Genomic DNA, 23,507 nt, shown 5'->3' with positions numbered 1-23,507 from the left:
ACAACAGGTGCGCCATCTTTCTAAAGGCTAAATGTCAGAGACCTTCTAATGTTATACAATTTCTCAATGGAGCTGTGGCCATCAAAAATATCATTAGGTCTTTAGAAATAAGACTTATGCTCACCTCCAAACAACAAAAATGCCGTCCTGCAACCAGTCTGAATCATTTGTTTAGTAATCCATGTTACAAAAAACCACACACCACACACACACACACACACACACACACAAACACAAAACTTGCAGTTTTAACCTTGAAACAGTGCAAGTCAGGGTCCTAAGGGTTACAAACTAGGAGCCCATAGTTTATTTAGAGCATGGCTTCAAAGGAAAGATCTTTGTAGCTCCAGAATGATCTTAATCTCTATGGAAAAAAATGACATTCTTGGATCCTGGTACCATATAGTGGCTGGGTGAGAAAGGATACCTGCAGGTTGATGGAGGCAGACCAAGGGGCAATCGCTAGTGGATAAAGCATGAGACTCTCAATATCAGGGTTGTGGATTCAAGTCCTGAATTGATTCCTGCATTGCAGGGTGTTGGACTAGATGGCCGTTGTGGCCCTTTCCAACTCTACCATTCTATAATTCTATGTTGCAGCTGCCTATATTATTAGCACTCTTCCCTGATGTAAGCACATTTAGCTTGACACCCCCCCTCTCCCCCCCTCATCAAACAGTAGGGTAAATCAGTTGTTAAAAGACTGAGTAAGATTTCTTCTCTCAACCTGCACTGCCATGGCAGGGTTCTCACCTACACTACACTGACCTGATCAAGGGGGAACATGACAACTAAGATAAATTCAGTTCAATAATATAATCACACTGGGCACAGGCAAAAAATAAGCGCAAAGAAAGAATGGTGAGCCCCAACTTTTTTGAGCCTTGAGGCACATTTTGAAATCTAATAAACTGTTGTGGGCATAACTCACCACAAAACACATACAACGGGAACAAAATAAAAAGCAGGCAACCGCCACTCCTGCCAAAGGCCAACTCCACCAATGACCCCTTGCAAAAGGCAAAAGCCTCCCTTTAAAAAAAAATAGGAGGAGCAGGGAACCTTGGCAGGTGCCAATGGAAGTGTCTGTGGGTGGACACTAAGTAAACTTCCACTTGAAACCATAAAGTTTAGTGAAGGGGGTTTCATCAGATCAGTCTATTGGGGCAGCAGGATCAGAAAAATGGATCAGGAACACCCTTGGAACTTCCCTGACTCATACATCCAGAGTTTGTTGGCTCAGCTTAGAAAAGTTGCCTCACATAGGTACACCCTTAGCATACCAGGAGCTGTGCAACATGAATTACAGGAGGCACTGAGTTGACCACTTCGGGTCAACAGAGTTGAAATTCCCCCGCAATCTGTGTCTGTTAATGGGAAAGCTGACTGGCACAGTTGGATCAGGTGAAGAAATGTTTTGCTGCAGATCCAAACAAGCCTCTTTATTCGCTGATGCATCCACAATAAACACACAGTGGAAGCCAAAAACAGTGTTGCATAAGGGAGTACTCAAACAAAACTAGAGCAAGCTGTTGAATTTTTTAAAGCTACACCACACTTTATTTGTAAATGTCAGAATCAACAGCTGTCACCACTAATAAAAACAGACAAACATTGCTTTACTAATACAACCCTAGGTCACAGTCACTCATCCTCACAACGAAACTTTATAAAAGCACCATTTCCCTATAAAGCAATCACCTTTCTCTCCCCACCACAAAAAAATAAAAATGCATGCCACCAAGGACCCATATTTCTATGTGAATTTGAATAAATAATAAACAGCATTTTGCTGGTTTAGGATGACTGCCAAGCAGAAGCAGCTTTAAAGTAAAAGCTCAAAGCTATGGCTGCAGGGAGGTCAGCAGTGGCAAAATCAAATGTTCCTGCCTCTTTTCATGGTGATTTGCATAGTACTAAAATAAAGCTTTGAACATATTCTTTCAAACTCTCATCCCCCCCCCCCAGGCTGAATACTTGGAATCTCTCTTCAGCACTCACAAAATCAGATTTCAATGTTTCAGTGCTCTACTTAGCTGGGTTTAATTCAAAGCAGTTAGATTTGGTATTAACATTACTGCAAATGTACTTTTAAGATTGCATAGGTTCTCAGAATCTCATAAGTTTTAACTGTTCTGGTTTTTACTGTCAGTCTATTATGGTCCTCCTGTTGCATGAAACCGATTAGTCATTCCTTTCTTTAAAAACAAACAAACCATTCCAAGACAATTTTGTAGGTATGACCTCACGTGAATCAGCTATCCTTTCCTGCCCAGTCTAACTTTGCTTTCCGATCAGCAAGTCTTTCATTGGAATCAAGCCATTCTCTGTGGACACAAGAAAATACTGTACCCTCTGCTAATGATGGATAATATTCCTTTCAATAAATGGCAGCTGAAAGGTGTTGGGCCTAGTCACAACAACACAAAGTAAATAATATGCTTCTATTTATTCCAAATGGAGAGAAACAGCACATGACTTATCCTTATGTCCAATTTCTGTTCATACATGCAGCAAACAATTGGTGCAATATAATTACCACCCTAGTAACAAAACACCTACCTAATTCTTGGACAGTTAGAGTTCAGACAACAGTTTGGAATATGCAAGCCAGGTGCTTCAAATCATGCCAGGTGCACTGAATAAAGGTAAAAACCTGAGTCCTCACAATGTCCCATAGTGCTTTCCTCTCAGCTGTACAACCACAGATGAGTTACAAATGATATTCATATGTAGCTCTTCACTACTTCAAGATTAACAGCTAAAATTATTTCTGACTGCATTAAGAAGAAACCTTTTAAATGGTCAAAGCATACATAAAATTAAAAATGTTAGGCAAGCTGTGAGATTACTGAACATTTTAAAACACTATGGTTTGATTGTGATCTATTTAAATTGCCAGAAGATATGGAGTAGCTTGTCATGTTAATGGAGACAAACTACAAAATTTTAGAGTATCTTCTACAGTCCAGTAAGATTATGTTCAAAGAAACTGATGAAAATTAAGACTTCCTTCCACTTATTGATGAAAGGAGTAATCTTACCATAGGATTTTCTAAGCTTCAGAACAGCACGTGGGTTTGACTGCAGACAGATATCCTTCATAAAGGAAACAGGTGCCTGATCTAGCACACTTAAAGCCCTAGATTACAACATTCCAACATATGAAGACAACCAAAGGGGAATTTAAAACATGTAACAGTATAATCCAGGCATCCCCAAACTGCGGCCCTCCAGATGTTTTGGCCTACAACTCCCATGACCCCTAGCTAACAGGACCAGTGATCAGGGATGATGGGAATTGTAGTACAAAACCTCTGGAGGGCTGAAGTTTGGGGATGCCCAGTATAATCCACATATCTTTGGTTTGCTCCTGCGTTATGTAGTGGTATGATGTACCAAACACAAGTGGAAGGAGAAGAGAAATTGCAACACACATTTCAAAAATAAGCAAAAGATTTTTGGAAGTTCCATTTATTTATTGGATCTTTATATACACCATTTGCCATATGCTCACAGAATGGTGTACAACAAATTAAAATGCACCAAAATATAATTCTGAAAATCAGTAGAAATATCCTCATCCTTAACTAAAAAAAGAGAAGATGGCATGAAATAGAAGCAAACTGACCTCAGTGAATCACGCCACCTTCCCTCCAAAGGCCTGGAGATAGAGGCATGTCTTCCTCTGCTTCTTGAAAGAATATAACACTGAGGTAAGAAGACACACCTCGGTGAGGAGATCGTTCCCAAAATTAGAGCTGTTGAGAAGACTCTGCTGCAATGCTGTCAATAGCAATTTGTCACTTCTTCTGATGGCTAAAGGTGTTACCATTACTTTTAGTAATTTTCTTTTTATGTTTATTTCATTGTCAGTTTATATTAAATACAACTTTACCTGTTCAATCTACATTACACGCTCTTTCTCCACTCCCTCCCTATCTCTCATTTATATTCCATATGTTTGACTCATTTTCAGTTCAACTGTCCAAATAAATAAAAGGAAAGCTAAATGCAGAAGGGTCATATCATCTGAAGTAGCAATGGAGTCATGGAGGTGGGGCAGAGAGAAAGTCAATGCAGGGAGAAAGAAGGACAAGGGCAATGCTTATCAGGGTGGACCACCTGTTGCCCTTTCTTATTATTATTATTATTATTATTATTACTACTACTACTACTACTACTACTACTACTATTAGGATTATTAGCATAGCCCAACTGTTCTACTTTAAACTTGTTCTCCCTTGTACTGAACGAGTAAAATGACTCATGTTGTTCTCAAATACAATTTTGCATGTGGAGACCTTTTAACCACCCCCAGAAATAAATTCAGACAAGACTCAATTTTTTGGTTTGGTTTTTAGCAGAATTTAGGCCACAACTTTATTGATTACAGCGCTGACCCTGGGCACCAACCATAGGTCAGCCTCGGGTGAACACCTGGGACAGACGGCAAGCAGGAGCCCTGCTAGACCTCCACCCAGATGTCCCCTGGACTCAGGCTCAGGGCACAACCCCACATGGGGAAGACCAACCATGAGTCCATGGATTCCTTCTTAAAGGAATACCCAACGCATAGGGATGGCTAAGCATCCTGCCACCCCTATCCACCTGAACTAGAGCCTATCCGCAACCTTACAAGTTGTGACGATTTGCTATGCGGCAGGCGAAACCCAAGTGGCACCAGCCAATCAGCCAAGTGGGGAAAATTACTGCCGTGCCCCTGTCCCAACGACAGGTAACACACAAAAGCATAGCAAGGTCAAGCGCAAGCCCTAAATATAGGGAGAGGTTGGCGGGTGTTCCGACACACTGAACCCAAAAGAGGAAGCTCGGGGACACGTGCATCAGCTTAAATAGTGGTCCCTCAATTGCTTTAACTGGTGTCCCGCTTGCCCAATTGCACCCAAGATCAAGGGACCGGCAACAGGGTGCTGTGGCCGCTCCAATGTTCCCACCCCCAACACAGGGTCTGGTTGCCAGGTCGCACCGCAACACGTGCCCTCTTGTTAGGGAGGACCCGATTTACTGAATGTGTTCTTCTGTGATAAAGCAGCATGGCCTAGCCTACAATGCTGACTGACAATCAAAGCAACAGCTCTAAAGCAGGCAGGGGCTATCTATATTGGTAATAGGAGAACAGTAAATTTTATGGTGTTTCATTTCCCCTTCATGTTAAACAATGGCCATAGCCTTACCTCTAGGAGCTGTGTTGTTTTGCAACGATGATGTAGCAGTTTCAAGAAATTACAGCAGTAATGTTCAAAATAGAGGTGGGGTTAATGCTCTCCACAACAGTATTTTTTCAAAGCCTATTTTCTGGAACTAGTGTCTTAAGGTATAGGGGAGAGGGTATTTTCAACCCTTACAACTCATCAATATTTGGACACACATCTAGAAGCAAAAAACAACAACTAACCCCCACAGCCAGGGAACATCGTTTACTGCCCATTTCTGGGTACTACAGCATGAAATGAAAGTTTTCAGTGTCTTTTCAGTTTACTGCAGAGTGCAATCATTGTTTAAGGCCTCAAGTTTTGATGCTTTATTGCTGTGGATATAAACTTTCTCTCCTCTCCACTAAAGTTTACAGCAGCTCTTCTGCTGCTGCGAGACAAGAAATAATGTTATCGGCCACTCCCTGAAATGTACCAGTTATTTCTCCTGGAACCAAACTATATGTTGCAGCCCAATGTGTGTAAGGGTAGCTGGACACCTCTCTCTTCCATCCCAGAAAAAATTTCTTCATGAGTTGGGTGATTACAGCAGAGAAGCAACGGGGAGGCACACTTAATAACCCCCCCCCACCAGAAATTCATGTGTACCCCATCATCCCTTATGAAGAAACTTTCCTTACCTCATCTACAAAAAAAGCCACTAGGTTATGGTTACATGAATTTGCATTTAATCTGGCCCTAAGCTGTACGCTGGCTCCCGAGGCCAATAACGCGAGATGAGCGCCGCAACACTAGTCACGACTGGACCTAACGGCCAGGGGTCCCTTTACCTTTACCTTTTAAGTTCTCATCCAGATGCTCTCATTGAGCAGCCAAGTGTCATCTTTCTTTCCCAATGGTTTCCTGGAACTGTGCCATCTCTCCATTGGTCTGGTAGCATACAGCAGACATGCAGGATGATGACATTGTGGCCAGTCTTTGCTTTAAACCTGGGGCCCCTCTAGGCCAGTGTTTTTTGCAGGTGTAATCTGCAACGTGTCATTGACACAATAATGATGCATTAGTCATCCCCACCCGCTAGGGGACCCAGGTGGCTCTGTGGGTTAAATCACAGAGTCTAGGGCTTGCTGATCAGAAGGTCGGCGGTTCAAATCCCTGCAACGGGGTGAGCTCCCGTTGCTCGGTCCCAGCTCCTGCCCACCTAGCAGTTCGAAAGCACATCAAGTGCAAGTAGATAAATAGGGACCGCTCCAGCGGGAAGGTAAATGGCATTTCCGTGCGCTGCTCTGGTTCGCCAGAAGCAGCTTTGTCATGCTGGCCACATGACCCAGAAGCTGTCTGCGGACAAACGCCGGCTCCCTCGGCCTATAGAGCAAGATGAGTGCCGCAACCCCAGAGTCGGACACGACTGGACCTGATGGTCAGGGCCCCCTTTACCTTTAGTGGTGGATTTACACTGGACCATCCATCATTCCATTTTATTAGTTCTGTGATGTTCCCCAGAGTTTTATTATTATTGACATCTGGAGGAGGACTGCTGTGCTATAGAACAACGGAAGTGAGACCAAAAGAATCCCAGAGTACTTATGGTATGGAATTTTCAGCAGGAAGTTGCAGGATCCACAATGAATGGAAAGGAAGCAATATTTGCGAAACAGTATTGAAAACGTGATCATATATATCAACCCCAATAGCATCATGAGCACAATTATCATAAATGTACAATAAAAAGGACACATAGAGAGGCCTCTAATCCAACTAGCAGCCTTTGAGCTGTCATTGCTTTCTTGCTGCTGCTGCAGCACCAACTAAAACCTCAAAATGTCCATGAAATGGGAGGGAAAACAGCATCGTTTCAACTTCCTTTCCAGAAACAGCATACAGAAAAGAGGATAGATATATAGGGCCAGTTGTTTCTTTTTCCATATAATGGCCTTGATAAAGAAGCAGAAAAGAATGTTATTTCCTTCTTAGGAGCATGTTGAAGTTTGAGTGTGTGCATACACGGCATTGGTACAAGCCTGTAGCTCAGGTGAGAGGCGGAGAGAGAAGAGAAATGAAAAATCATCAATGGCTACTTCATCTCATACTGCAAATTCCACCCACCCACTCAGAGAGCACCATGAACCACTGCCACGGCACACTATTTGTTTTGAATTTAAGGAGCAGGAGTAATGGTGTGTTGAATTAATGACTCCATTAATCAGTAAACATAAATGGATTTTGGAGCAGGATCATCTGAGTGAGAAATTAATTGGGGCAATGGATGAATTAATGAAAGAGCTGATTTGGGTGGTCTGACGTAGGGTGAAAATTAACTGAATTATTTATTTGGGATTGTTTTGATGTAGAAATAAATGACTTCCTTGAGGAAATTTGAATTCTAATAATTTTGCATTTTCATGCATAAATTAGAATATGCAGATTTGTGTCTTCTTCTTCCATGGTGCCTATCCTGTCTTTTGGCCACACTAGTGAACTCACTAGAAGATTTCTACTCATGTTTGACAGAGCCAACACAGTTTATTGCAAGTGGTGGTTGCAGTTTGCACAGCTGACTTGCCACACTCACTATAGGAGTGCTCTAGCTTCACATGCCCCAGAAGCCTTAGTTGGGGAAGATATGGAAGGAAGAATGAAATGAGAAATCTGTAATTTGATATCAATGCTATATAATTGCTAAAAGCTATTTTTTTCCACTCCAAGTTCATCTAGTAACTGCACATGCCACTGTTCAAAGCTCACAAATATCTACATACCTACATATCTACTTTCTAATTAAAAAGATAATACCGCTCCTGAGAACACAACTGTCAAACAAATAAATCTGGAAAAACAGTGTCTCTGCCATTATATTAAGGCGAAGCCATAAATCATTTTAACTGTGTCTCTGCAGTAATGATACAATGTTAATGGGCAATGACAGTCCCAATTTTAAAAGAATTCCTTATCATATATGGGAGGAATAAGTGGGGGGGGGGGGTGGAGAAAAAAAGAAGAACAAACAAATTAATCAGTACTGAACACTTTTAAAAGTTACTACCTGAAGTACCAAACTAATCCTTACCTCTGCAGCCAGTAATGTATTATCCTTTATTTATAAGCCAGGATAACCTTATCAATTGCCTCTACAGGCATAGGTTTCTTCCATAACCACTAAAGCCATTCTGGCATGCAAGTGATATAGAAAATAATATTAATGATAAATAGAAAAAGACTTGATTTTAAAAAAAAACACCTTGTATTTGCAGTTTTAAAATGGTATCTGGAATTCAAAAAGAAAGTATTCTTTTGCCTTATTTAGGCATACCCCAGTGGGCATATATTATTTTTTATTGCATTTACATGCCACCTTTTATCCCAAGGAGCTCAAGCTGGTGCATGTGGTACCCTTCCCCGTTTTATCCTCACAACAACCTTGTGAAGGAGATTAGGCTGAGAAATGGGGACTGGCCCAAGGTCACTCAGTGAGCTTCATGGCTGAGCAGGGATTCGAACCCTGGCCTCCCAGGTCCTCGTCCAACACTCTACCTACTACCCCTTCATTTGTTACTCTCATGAATGGGCATTGCTTGATTAAAAGGAGCTATGAGCCCATCTGTGGCACATGGCTCCCCCAGCCCAGCCCTCCATGTGTCAGTGTGGACACTTAGACACAAAAGCCTTCACAACAATGTACAGGGTGTGGAGGTGGGGCTCCAGGAACTATTTGTCAACAGTTGGAGACACCAGCCCTTTTCATCACACAACGCCCCTTCAGGAAAGCAATGCTGGAAGGGAGCTGCTGTTTGGCTTGTTTCTTTGCTCTGACATGTACTGAATTGGGGGTCCTCAGTAGCCATTTTAAAAAGGAAATATTATTTATTTTAAAACATTTTTATCCTGCCTTTCCACACCAGTGACCAAAGTAGCTCACTTTTTTGGGGGGGGGGGAGGTAATAAAAGAAAATCTGTAACCTGCAACAGCACAAAAATCAAAAACAAGAAAGAAACCATAAAACAAGAAGATTGGAAGATTGGAAGATTGGAAGAAATGTGCAAGAGTACAGGATTTCTCCCCCTAACTTGGTGCCCAAATAATGTCTGACTGTGCCAACTAGGTCTCTGTTCAAAGCACATTGTAAGGACAGAATGCCATCACTGAAAATACCCTACCTCTTGTTGCCATCCACTTGACCTATGAAAGAAAACTCAAAGCAGGAGGTGGTAGTCAAAGCTAATCCTACTTGGAGTAGACCCACTGAAATTAATAGACAGGACTAACATGAATTTCAATGGTTCTTCTCTAAATAGGTCTTAGATCAAGCATAGGCAAACTTGGCCCTCCAGATGTTTTGGGACTACAACTCCCATCATCCCTAGCTAACAGAACCAGTGGTCAGGGATGATGGGGACAGTAGTGTCAAAACATCTGGAGGCCCAAGTTTGCCTATGCCTGTCTTAGATGACTGCACCTCTGAGGGTGATGTCAGTGAACAGAATTTAGGCCACAACTTTATTGATTACAGCGCTGACCCTGGGCACCAACCATAGGTCAGCCTCGGGTGAACACCTGGGACAGGCGGCAAGCAGGAGCCCTGCTAGACCTCCACCCAGATGTCCCCTGGACTCAGGCTCAGGGCACAACCCCTCACAGGGAAGACCAACCATGAGTCCGTGGATTCCTTCTTAAAGGAATACCCAACGCATAAGCATCCTGCCACCCCTATCCACCTGAACTAGAGCCTATCCGCAACCTTACAAGTTGTGACGATTTGCTATGTGGCAGGCGAAACCCAAGTGGCACCAGCCAATCAGCCAAGTGGGGAAAATTACTGCCGTGCCCCTGTCCCAACGACAGGTGACACACGAAAGCATAGCGAGGTCAAGCGCAAGCCGTAAATATAGGGAGAGGTTGGCGGGTGTTCAGACACACTGAACCCAAAAGAGGAAGCTCAGGGACACGTGCATCAGCTTAAATAGTGGTCCCTCAATTGCTTTAACTGGTGTCCCACTTGCCCAATTGCACCCAAGATCAAGGGACCGCCAACAGGGTGCTGTGGCCGCTCCAATGTTCCCACCCCCAACACGGGGTCTGGTTGCCAGGTCGCACCGCAACACGTGCCCACTGACATCACCCTCAGAGGTGCAGTCATCTAAGACAGGCATAGGCAAACTTGGCCCTCCAGATGTTTTGGGACTACAACTCCCATCATCCCTAGCTAACAGAACCAGTGGTCAGGGATGATGGGAACAGTAGTGTCAAAACATCTGGAGGCCCAAGTTTGCCTATGCCTGTCTTAGATGACTGCACCTCTGAGGGTGATGTCAGTGAACATGGGAAAAGCAGGGTTCTATTTCAGCCGGATCCCACCAGAACTCAGTTCCAGCACCTCTCAGGTGGGCACCATTGCAACTCTTAAGAGAATTAAGGAAGTGTTCGTGGTGAGTTCCAGCACCCTTTTTTCTAGAAAAAAGGCTATAGGACAAGGCAGTTCTGAAGGTAAGCTGGTTCCAAGCCAAACTGGTTCCAGCCCTGTTTAGGGAAGTTTTTTTTTTTAATGGCTGGTGTTTTAATGTATTTTTAATCTCCTGTTTGAAGCCGGCCAGTGGCTGGGGAAACTCAGCCAGATGGGCGAGGTATAAGTAATAAATTATAATTTTTATTATTAACAGGAAACTGTCTCTACTAGTCTAATGCGCCTCACTGAATTAGCCAAACAGCTCTCCTACTTAAGAGCAGACAAGATGTGCTTTGAATTCCTTCTAAGCTTCTCAGTTCTTGCATCTTCCCCACACATAAAAAGAAAATGGTAGCACTATGGATCTTAGTGGATCTGCTCTACTTTACAAAGATTACTCATCTCCTACACTACTCCACATTTTACGGATTTTCATTAACTAGAAGTAATGAAGAAATTCCAGGAATACTGGAAGATTCACTGTGGTAGATTTTATAATATAGCATAAGTAATATTGACTGTACTTGGTAACAGCTAGGTTTCTGCACACCATAGTGGCACTTCATTCCCTAATGGACGAGCCCTTATTTCCCTGACACGGACAAGGTCAATGTCAAGAGCCAAATTATTTTTGCAAACATCCTCTTTAGTTCGCTCTTGTAAACCTCTGTTTTCAGATGGAATCAATAAAAGCTATGCCTCAAACATACCACTTCATTCCTAGACCAAATTATGTTAGAAAGCCTAAGGGCTAAAGAAACGTCAATGATACTGTACTATTTCTGAAATGTAATTATGCATAGGATACGTTCTAGAAATAAATATCTCAAGGTCAAAGTTACATCGCAAAATGATGTAAAGGTCAGTTGTATGCACAAACATATTCTTACCCTTTGCTTACTGTGATGCACTGCAGTAACAGTAGTAAACATTTTAATTCTCTTTTTTTTAAAAAAAGAAGTTTAACCAGGCACTGTTGCTTGAATGGTGCAGCCTTTGGCAATATCCTTTGAAATTATTTCCAAAAGCGTGAGTGCCAGAAACATCTATTTAAACTGCAGTTCCCAAAAAAACCAAAGGCGCATGTTGCACGTAGTTCCACAAATCTGTTCTGAGATCTAGGTTTCTTTTAATTTATATAATGCAGTGCCCAGGACTGTAATTTGTAGAGGAAAATGGGGGTGGAGAAGTGAAGAGGCAGCTGTACTTGAATCTTTTTCCCATGTGCAGATGAAAGTAATGGGGGCGATTTTCAGAAGAAAACCAAACCGAAAGAGTTAAGCAGCTTTCTCTTTCCACAACAGTCTTTCACCTCGTGTTGCAGCATCTATCTGCAGCTATACTGTATGAAAACAAAGCAGTTAGAGTATCAAGCGATGCCTAGAGGATGACAAGGAAATTGCAGCCTATGTGAACTTTTGGGGGAGGGGAGAGATAAAGAGAACATGCAGACACACAATCCTTGCCTCTGTTTTGTTTTGAATCCAATGCACTGCAGATTCTACTCTGCAGCATCTGGAAGAGTGTGAAAAACAATGAAGGAAGAGATAATATGGGTTTCAACCAGATCTTGATGAATTTTGTTGGACGTGGGAGACCCCCACTCAGCCATGAAGCTCACTGGGTGAGCTTGGGTCTGTCACTTTCTTACAGCCTAACCTACATCACAGGATAAAGGGGAGAAGTGTGCATGTCACTGAGTTGCTTGAAGAAAAGGGGGGATATTGAAGTAATAACAAAAATAAATAATGTTGCTAGTCATTCCATGCTTCCACAAACTAAAGCCAGCAATATATTTGGACTTGTTTTTGTTTCAATGGTTTATATCAGACATCTCCAAACTCGGCCCTCCAGATGTTTTGGGACTACAATTCCCATCATCCCTGACCACTGGTCCTGTTAGCTAGGGATGATGGGAGTTGTAGTCCCAAAACATCTGGAGGGCCGAGTTTGAGGGTGCCTGGTTTATATCATGCTTTGATGATGAAAACCTCATGAGAGAGAATTTAGGGAAACAATAGCAATGGAGCTTGGAATGTCTCTGTTTATACAAGTGTGAATCCAATGGCAAAATATCATGTAGGAGTGGAAGAGCAGGAGTATCCCATCCCCCTTTCTTTTACCATCTCAAGCTTGCCCTGGTGCTTTCTCCTGAGAAGCCTGCTGTTTACCTCTGAATCAGAGCAAATGTCAATCGGGTTTTCTCCAGACTGATGTTTGCTCCAATTTAGCACTAAAGAATAGTTTTGCAGTGAAAAGTGGCAGGGCAAAAAGGCAAAACTGCTCAGACTTGTGCTTTCTAGTTACAGTCAGAGCAAACACTCAAACATAGGCTTCCCAACTCCAGGACCAGGACCATTCCTCTACTTAAGTAGAGAGGCAGTGGGCGTTGCAGCTGTCCAGCTCTTTATGAACAGATGTTTATTTTCTCCTTCAAACTCAAGGATGCTGTAGGAGTCTTGCACTGAGGTCAGGGGATGAAAGCAGCAAGACATGTTCCTCTCATGATCCCATGGTGTTCAAACACCTAAAATAGCCATGGTCAAATGAGTACATAAGTATTTCTTCCATTCACCTTTAGCCCCCAAAGTCATCTTAAGTAGGATGAATTCATTGGGGAAAATATTCACTTCTCTTTAGGCCAACTCCTTCCACTCAACCTACCACACCACAAGTTTCTATAAGCTGCAAGTAGGACTAAACTCACACAGTTTGAAGGATCCTACTGAGTTGTTGAAGTGGCCTCCTTCCATATCTTCACGCTGACCCTCCTATTCCCACCATATGCTTACCAACTTGCCAGATTGCAAAAGGCAAGTTTAGAGCAAGACTCTACTAAGGGGGCGGAAATAGTTGTTTACAGTATATGGAAACCCATATACTGCACAAGCAGCAGGTGACATTACATCAGGCTTCTTATCGGGGGAGAATGACAAGACATACTTTGGGGATAAGCATCATTTTAGAGGACAGCATGGATGGAATCATGGAAGACCAATAGTACATAAGATCCTCTTGTTAATTCTATGAGATGACTGAGAGAGATGCATGTTTTTAAAAAATGCAAAAGCAGACAGTGGGTTCTTCATTGCCAGACTGCTTTGCTCTCTGTGGCATGACAATCTAGAAGGCTGTTTCTGCATATACTGTAGAGAGAAGTGAAGGGCAGGTGGGGCTCATCAACGTGGGAAGGTAGCTCATCTAGGAGAAGGAAAATTCTCACCCTAAACCTTCACTGCCTTGCAGAATTTATTCAGGAGAAGAAAAGGCTAAGTAGTACACCCTACTACTGGAGTGGATTCCCTAAAATGGTTAGATGGCACCTTGTGCACCTCCTTCTGGCACCAAATATATTGCTGTGGTTTCCTTTGGACCACATCAGCGAGGCCAAGAGGGAGGGTCTTGTCATCAGTGCAGTCCAGGACCTGCCCAGGCTTGTTCCCCCAAGGAGGTAACTTTGGTGCTGCTAACTAGGAACCCTTAAGAGGCACACTCCATTGTCTCTCGACACAGACGGGTGTGAAAAAATACTATACTACACTGAAACATTTAAATATTTCTTTGATTGTCCTTGAATCTCACCACCACACTTGCTAGCCTCTCCTGGCACACTACAGCTCTAAAAGGCTCTCCGCCATTGCACGGTACAGCAACTTCCTCTACTGTAACCAGTACTAAAAATCACCAGCTACCTGCAGCCAAACTCCCATCTTGCTTGCTCCATTTGGCATACACAAGGTTAATACTAACTTTATTCCTTGTGTTGTATTGCAAGAAGGTTCCCTGTTGCTTTGAACTGCAGCTCTGTAGCGTGCCAATCCGCAATCAGTCTGGCTGCTGAAAGCATTCTTTTTGGAACAGGGCAGAACAAGTCAGATTTTTTTTTAAAAAAGCACTCCCTTTTTAACATGTCACTGATTGTGAAGGGAGGTTAGCCTTCCAACAGGGAAGAGAAAGAAATAGCTATTTAAAAATAATATCCCAACGAAGCAGAGCTGTTGAAAAATATGATCGGAGGAAGAGGTGAAGTGAGAGAAGCTAAGTAAATTTCAACCTCAAAATTTACTCTTTGATCATATAAACATTTTAATTCAACAGATACATGATGTAAAAAAGACATTAATGAAAAAAGCAACCATGACAAGGAAGAGCATTATCTTATTTGCATATACTTTCTGAAGCTACTTACTTTGTGTGGCTTAAGAAAAATATTCATCACAGAAGCATAAGAATTAAACATGAGTATTTTGCCCTCCTTTCAATATGCATTTGCACAGTCTTAAGAATCACATAAATTGAATGGTTTCTTGGATTATTTTAATTAGAACTACTAACAGATCAGCTTCAGGCCATCTCAGAAGAAGATGCACACATTAACCTAAGTATAGTCTAAGACAGAGGTTTTCAACCTTTTTGGGTCCCCAGCTCCCTTGACCAACATTCTTTCTGTGGCTCCTGTGAGGCTTAGGAGCCCAGTTATGTCACCCCTTGCTTGCAAAGCCAGCAGCCCCTCACCTTTTTTCGAGCACCCTCCCTTTTGGATTTTTCCCTCAGCCTCCGCTCTGTTCCCCTCTCCTTGGGAGTCCTCTGGGCAGCTGCAGCTGCTACCCCTGGTCTCTAAGCTGCCCCTGCCCCACCCCACCCCAAATACAGGTTCCTCCTCACACTGCCCCACAGGGGCCAAGGAAGCACCCCGTGACCAGCCCCAGAGGCACCATTTGCCTGGGGAGCTTGTATTCAGGGCTGCCACTATGAACAGCACAGTGCAAGCCTTTGGGAGGCAGAGACGTGAGAGGACATCAGAGGAAAGGAGGGAAGGAAAGAGGGACAGAGGCCAGTGTTGACCACAGCACCCCTGATCACCATTCAAAGCACCCCAGGGTGCCACGGCATACTGGTTGAAAGCTACTGGTCTGAGGAGTTGTTCAGTCTGCCTTTTAAAGCAAACCAACCTAATTTGCCAATTCCAGATTTATATGCTCATTGGAAGATAGTTATCAACTGGATTTTGCAATTCTCCACATGTTCTAGTGCAGTTTCAATGTCAAAAAGTATGCAAAAATGAATATTTTAGGGCAAAATGCACTGAAAAGCATACAAAAACGTGTATTTCAGGGGCAGAATGCATATAAATTTTGCAAAAATTCAGATGATTCCCCCCCCCTTTTTTAATAAAAAAAGTTCATAAAACAAAGGACAGGACAGACTTATGACACTGCATGCAAAACTGCGACATAATGAGAACAGGCTGGTTAATCCTTACTACAACCAATAGTTGATTTCAGGGGAAGCCCAGATATGCAGAGTCTACCCAGAGTCTACTTCACACTGCTCTGAATTTGTTCAGCTAATGGTATGATAGAGCTAAATTTGGCTGTTTATTTGGCATTTAAAATGGGCAGGTGAGAAGTTTAGATAATGGTTAACACTAAGACATGTTGTGTGGAGAACATCTGACTAACCACACCCCATTGGGTGGGGTTGATTGGTATGGTGCTCTTTGGGCCTGGTAGATCCCACCTAGTGAATGCTGATCAGAGGGGGTCCGGGTAGCACCTGTCAGGCCACACACCTGTGGCTTCCTTTTACAAGAAGATGGTTTTACCTCCTTTCACAACAGCCTGGTTGAGACAGTTGCTCTGGCATGGTTTAGCCCTTAGCAATAGGCAGATTTTATGCCTTCTAGCACAGGGTTAACCAGCCCACAGTTCTGTTTCATTTGGCACAAGTCGTCCTCGTGTTTGTGTTTTCATTATTTTTCAAATTATTATGGAGCCACAGAGACAAATGAACAATAACAGAAATTCAATAATATATCCAACTAGAGGCAGGGCACACGAAACCAAACCATATTAAATAATAACACCTAATCTAAAATCATGGCAACCATATTTCTCTACACAGCACATAAAATCCCACCATACTGAATAGAAATGATCAGGATTTTCCTGCCCCTTAGAGACACTTAACTTACTTTTTTCCTGCAATATCAAAATTCAAGAAGTTTTTGTACCATAAGGATATGGTCAGATTTTTTAACGCTTTCCACTGTTATGCAATAGAGAACCTGGCAACTGGTACCACCCATGTCAAAAGTTCCTTTTGGTAGAATGTCTTGATAGTATAAATCAACATATTTGGTAGGGATAACAAGGGAGATATTTGAATATGTGTTTTAATCATCGTCTGTATCTCCCGATAAATTTCATTCCAGAATAAACCATCCCACCAGAGATGGGGAAAAGTCCTTCATTAACAGTTTGGTGATATATTGGAAGCAATATGAGACAGCTGAATGGGCGTTTAATTTTAATAAATATAACCTTCAACCAATTCCAAGTTTGCTCTCCAATTAATCTATTGGCTTTATTTGAATAACCCAACTGTTGATGCTTAAATACATTTGTTGTCTGCATTCAGCTTTTAAAGAAATGAACATATTAGATGACTTATTCCTGTCTTTCAAAGCCCTTTCTAGATATTTTGACTGAGTCATTGGCTGCGACTAACAAAAGATTTCTCTTTTCTGCAGCAAAGATTCATAAAGGGATTATGTTAGTTTAAGATGCACTTTGATTAACCACAGAGCCTAGGGCTTGCCGATCAGAAGGTCAGCAGTTCGAATCCCCACAACGGGGTGAGCTCCCGTTGTTCAGTCCCTGCTCCTGCCAACCTAGCAGATCGAAAGCATGTCAAAGTGCAAGTAGATAAATAGGTACTGCTCCAGTGGGAAGGTAAACGGTGTTTCTATGCGCTGCTCTGGTTCGCCAGAAGCGGCTTAGTGATGCTGGCCACATGACCCAGAAGCTGTCTGCGGACAAATGCCAGCTCCCTCGGCCTATAGAGCGAGATGAGCACCGCAACCCCAGAGTCATTCGCGACTGGACCTAACGGTCAGGGGTACCTTGTGTCTTATACATTTGACTCATTTTATGTTAAGAATGGTGTGATTTTGGTACGTGTGTTTTTTCTTATCTGACTGTATAATAAAATTTTACATTGACGTAGAAAACAATAGTTAAGACGCTTGTTAAGAATACTGAGCACCTGTGGAACATTGCATCGGGCTTGATTCAATCTTTTCAACAGAAAAGCAACAGACTAGGTGTTGTGTATTGAGTCAAAGGATTTTATATCTGTATTACTATTGTCTGTATTTGCATTAGGGTAAAGTAACTGCCTTTTGGTTCCAGAAGGTACAGCTACTATTGGTTCATTTAAGCTGCTGTATTTGGATCCTCTGTCTTATTGGTTTCCTCCAAAAGGCAGCTCTGTGATTGCCTGATATTGTTCACTCCAAAATGTATCCCTTTCTAGCTAGTCCCCCGTCCCTATAAATGTAGCTTTCCTCTCCTCAGAGCTTAGTCTTGTTTGCTTTAATAAAGAAGTGTTACTAGAGAACTGTCTCCAGCATATTATGTCAAGAGAGCTGAAATCACGAACCCCACATCACAACACTAGGAAAGCACCTGTTAGAAGTAAACATAAATAAATGCAATAATTAGTTTGGCAGGCAGATTAATCAGGCCTCAACTGGGCTCTGGTTACCGTCAGTCTCTCTCCCAAATGTGCTTAAGTAAACCATAGAGTTCCAAGTATAATCTGTAATACAGAGTTATAATGCTAGCTGGTGAATATGTGCCCATAGAAGGGCAAATCAGAAAGAAAGAAAAATGGCCGCCGGCAGGAGAAAATAACGGAGAAAAACGGGAGACGAAGTGATACGGGGGACCACCGGGAAAAGGTAAGTAAAAACGGGGGTTTCCCGGGGAAAACGGGGTTCTTGGCAGCTATGCTGGAGTCCATTTAGCTATCGTTGTAAGTATCCAGTGCTTTGGAACAGAATATTTTTCCAGAACAGAGGTTTTTCACAATTATCCTTATCTAGAGACAATTGTCATTTCTGAGGATGTCTCATCCCAGAAATTTTTCCCCTTACATGTCTTGAACAGATACAATAAAAGTCAAACTGGGCACTTTTTCAAGTGACACTGCAGCAGAAGTGGGCCACCTGTTGCCCTGCAGATGCTGTTGGACTACAAACCGTCACCATTGCATCAAACTGTCTGGGATTGGTAGGAGCAGGGGGTCCATCCTCACCTTGAAGGGCCACAGGTTCTTTACACCTGCTAACACTAGTAGTGTCAATAGTTTTAAGTGCCCTTTTCCATTAACATTTAGCATTATTTTATTTATGCGTGCATTTTATTTATGCTTTCATCTACTTCAAGCAGTTGGTTCCCAGGGCAGTACGGAGCAGAAGAGAAGCAACAAACACAATACAAAATCAGAAATGAAAGAACAACAGATTAGAATGGTTCTAGCCCAGAGCTTAAAAGGCGCTGGCAGAACAAAAAGGTCTTTGCCTGGCACACAAAATGGGATAGCAAGGAAAGTGCTAGTTGCGCCTCTTGGGCCTCTGCCACTGCTGAAAAGACACACACACCCCAGTTGCCACCTTTTGTGTTGTATAATTAGATTGTGAGCCCGCAAGTAAGTACTGATTTATCCTTCAGTATCTCTACAGCACTTCCGAAATTGTAGGCACTTTATAATTTGTTTATTTCTTTGATTTAAAAGCTACCCTAAAACAATAGTTCCCTGGGTAGCATGCAGTGTAAAATAAAGCACATCCAAAATAAACAACAAAAACAACAAGGCAGGTCACATCTTCCCAGGACAGACACTGCCAGGGTAGTAGTCTGCAGATACGTAAAATACAATGGTTTTACAGTGGCCTGTAAATACTTGTTTAGAGGTGGTTAGTTTTAAATTCTACTTGAATTATTGTACAGTATATGCTAAATGTTGATTTGATAGCTGTATTTTTGTCTGAGTTTCAATATTCATAATATAATTGATTACCACTTTATTGTTTTTTAAAAAAGAGTAAAAAATGTTGCTCTTTCATGAGCTGAGCTAAGCCAGTTTGGTTTATCATATCATCCAAATCCAGGTTCATATGGTTTATCTCTTTCCATACTAACCATGAGCTATAGCCAAGGTTTGCCCTATGGTTTATCTGGGAGAGCTAAAAAGAAAGAAAAAAGCCTGGACTCAGATGAATGAATCAAATGAATCAAACCATAGCTTAGTGCAGCACAGCAACAAGGAAGGGGTGAAGTGGTTGCAATCTCCTCTCCCAGAGGCTACACTGTCATGTGTTCATAGAAAGCAATTGTTTGGTTTAGTGTGATGTGCAAACCGGGGCAAAAAGAACTAGTAAACACACAATGCAACATTATGTGCTAAATTAACAGTGCTTTTGATAAATTTATTGCACAGTGATTGGTTTAAGTTAACAATTCACAAATATTAATTTCAGGACTTGACATGCTGGCATCTTGTTTTTTTAAATAAATGTATCGATTTAAATATACTTGGAGATTCAATATTTATGTTATGTGAAGGGGTGAAACACCAAGCATTTATGTTATGTGAAAGGGTGAAACACCACCCTTATGTGAAGGGGTGAAACACCAAGTTATTTCTAATAGAGCATGGTGGTTTCTGTTGCCAACTCTACCTTTAAAAACATGTATAAACAATACTCTGCTTTTTATTCAGATCATAGAAATTTTTCCCCTTTTACTAAAGATTTATGTGGGAAGGAACATCTATGACTTTCCAACTAGCATTTTGAAGCCCTGCTTCAGTAGTGCCAAGGGAGGATGCCTATAAACACAAAGTTTGCTTTAGAGTAAAAATGTAGAACCCAAGCTAATTGAAGCATATTTTTTTTTAAAAAAATCCAATAAATAAATACTATTCTTTGAAAACACAAAAATATAAGTCTATGTGTTTAGATGCATGCTTACAACATGGAAACAAACAGACCCATACAGCTACTGTATTTACTTATATGTATCACCCACCCCTAAGCAAATAAAACTGACAACTTAGTGATGCCTGTTGTGATAAAGTGGTTAAAAGCATTGGGGGTGGGGGAGCAAATGATGTTACTGAACAGCATTATGTATTTTTTGAAGATACCCTCTCAAAATGGCACCTGATACTACCTTTACATCACTGCAGAGAAGGATGAAGCATTAAAGAAATATAAAGTTAACAGCATTCAATACAATACCAGTTAACTTTAGTGGCAAAAAAGCAGTGATAGCTCTGACATTTTATAACATTTGTTCTTTTGAGCCTGAAAAGTTAATGGAATTGCCAAATCAGACGGTACACTCTCAGAACTTCATGACGAGTGATGGGGGATTATTACTGCTTTCAGCACCTCCACGGTTTCCTTGCGATTGACCGGGAAACTGCAGAATGCTGCAGCACAGTTGCCAGCAGGAGTTAGGGTTGCCACCTGTCCTATATAATTAATCAACATAAATGAGACCCTGTCAGCATATAACACCTTTCTCAATAATTCTGTACTGGTTGCCTGTTTGCTACTGGGCCAAGATCAAGGTATTGCTATTAGTATACAGTACCATGCCCGTAACAGTTTGGAAACAGTTTACCTGTAAGACTGCCTTACCCCATATAAGTCCACTCGATCGCTCCAATCTGCAGAACTGGCACACTTACAGGTGCCACATAACACTCATCCCACAGTCTTTTAGTGTGGCAGCACCCACAATCTTATCTGAAAACCTGCAGAGTTGCTGCCAGTCAGTGAGGACAATGAGATTGACCTACAGTCCAACTCAGTACAAGGCAACTTTCAGTGTTCCTGTGCATATACATTTCTAGACTAGAAAAGGAGTAACTAACCAGTTGTTTCCCATCTGTGTTGAGAAATATTTTCTGGGAACAAAAATACCTGGGTTTAAGGCATTAGTTAAGGAGCTTACATATTCATTCATGTACCCAAGGAAACTGGAGTTTAATGTGCCACCTTAACTTCCATGCAAACTATGGCAAGTTCTTGAAGAAATGGGAGTGCCTGATCACCTCATCTGTCTCCTGAGAAATCTCTATGTGGGACAAGAAGCTACAGTTAGAACTGGATATGGAACAACTGACTGGTTCAAAATTGGAAAAGGAGTACGACAAGGTTGTATATTGTCTCCCTGCTTATTTAACTTATATGCAGAATTCATCATGTGAAAGGCTGGACTAGATGAATCCCAAGCCAGAATTAAGATTGCTGGAAGACATATCAACAACCTCAGATATGCAGATGACACAACCTTGATGGCAGAAAGTAAGGAGGAATTAAAGAACCTTTTAATGAGGGTGAAAGAGGAGAGCGCAAAATATGGTCTGAAGCTCAACATCAAAAAACCCCCAAGATCATGGCCACTGGTCCCATCACCTCCTGGCAAATAGAAGAGGAAGAAATGGAGGCAGTGAGAGATTTTACTTTCCTGGGCTCTTTGATCACTGCAGATGGTGACAGCAGCCACGAAATTAAAAGACGCCTGCTTCTTGGGAGAAACACAATGACAAACCTAGACAACATCTTAAAAAGCAGAGACACCTTGCCAACAAAGGTCCGTATAGTTAAATCTATGTTTTTCCCAGTAGTGATGTATGGAAGTGAGAGCTGGACCATAAAGAAGGTTGATCGCCAAAGAATTGATGCTTTTGAATCCCTGGAAAAGACCCTGATGTTGGGAAAGATGGAGGGCACAAGGAGAAGGGGACGACAGAGGACCAGATGGCTGGACAGTGTTCTTGAAGCTACAAACATGAGTTTGACCAAACAGCGGGAGGCAGTGGAAGACAGGAGTGCCTGGCGTGCTATGGTCCATGGGGTCACGAAGCGTTGGACACGACTAAACGACTAAACAACAACAGCAACTTCCATGCAATGTGAGCAGTAAACCTGCTCTATGGTCTCACATATTGTTCTTACTTACAACTTTGGGCTACTCCAGATGACCTGCTTATTGAATATTCACCCTGATCTGTTTTCATGATGGTTATACATCTTCCTGCTCATCAAGCTTTTATCTCACAGCTTTTAGTGCATTTCCCTGTCATATTCTTAACTAAAAAATGTTGAAACAAAAACAAAAAAAATCCTTCCAGAAGCACCTTAGAGACCAACTAAGTTTGTCATAGGTATGAGCTTTCATGTGCATGCACACTTCTTCATATAAAATGTCTGTGTGAGGTGGGTGGGTTTGTTTAAGTGGGTACATTGCTCCAGTGTGCTATACTTTAATTGTGCGAACCTACTTTTCCAGTATGTGAATGAATCCCTCCTGCAAAATACTGTCTGGAGGTGACCTTTATCTCCCCACTGCCAAGCTTCACATTTTAGTTCCAGATTTGTCTTCCTGTGCAGGTTGCGGGGGGGGGGGGGCAACACTGAAGCAAGAGACAGTGTTGTGTCAAATTTAAAACAACTAGTTTTCCCAGTTCTACGGTTTTTGCTATTACATCTGATTTATTGCAAGTAATTCAAATGTCAGACAAATAATGATGCCTATCTCATCAAGAGCTTGCATTCCTTTGCTGTGTTGTGACAGATACTTACTGCTATTCAAACAGACCTCCTGTAGGATTCCTTCAGAAACAAATGCAAGGAAAACATTAAATAGCAAAGGCTTGGCTCTTGTCAACGATGAACAAAAGTTCATAGAAGTGAACTTTCCTGTCACTGTTGCTCCCATGCATTACTTTGCCCCCACTGTGAACCTAGGCTCAGTGCAGCCATGGGCAGGATGTGTGTATGAACCCAAATAAGACACAGGACAGCAGTACTGGGATCAAATCAGGCCACAACTTTTACTGATTACAGATGTCAGGAGGTCTTGGCATAGGCATTAGATGTGTATCCTTTCCCTTTCCCACTATTGCTTCCCATGCCCCATCCCACATTGTTCAGGAGAGCATCCCAACTCACAGTGATGGATTTTCAGGCATGGGCATACCCAGCGAGGGTCAGGGGGGCAGCTGCCCCCCCCCACATAGCTGTATATCC

The 23,507-nt window shown here is 42.1% G+C and overlaps 1 protein-coding gene and 1 non-coding gene across 12 annotated transcripts in view; one reads left to right on the top strand and one right to left on the bottom strand.

The window, feature by feature from the left end:
- INPP4B (inositol polyphosphate-4-phosphatase type II B) overlaps window positions 1–23,507 on the bottom strand; it is a 267,679-nt gene that overhangs the window by 213,157 nt on the left and 31,015 nt on the right. The window lies entirely within an intron of this gene.
- LOC118084584 (U5 spliceosomal RNA) lies at window positions 20,166–20,281 on the top strand. Its single transcript, XR_004692510.1, has one exon. It is a non-coding gene; the product is annotated as a U5 spliceosomal RNA (small nuclear RNA).

The sequence above is a fragment of the Zootoca vivipara genome, chromosome Z1, assembly GCF_965207765.1.
Source record: "Zootoca vivipara chromosome Z1, rZooViv2.hap1.1, whole genome shotgun sequence".
Classification (NCBI taxonomy): domain Eukaryota; kingdom Metazoa; phylum Chordata; class Lepidosauria; order Squamata; family Lacertidae; genus Zootoca; species Zootoca vivipara.
The sequence above is the reverse complement of the archived record's forward strand: the minus strand, read 5'-3'. Positions and strand labels throughout refer to the sequence as shown.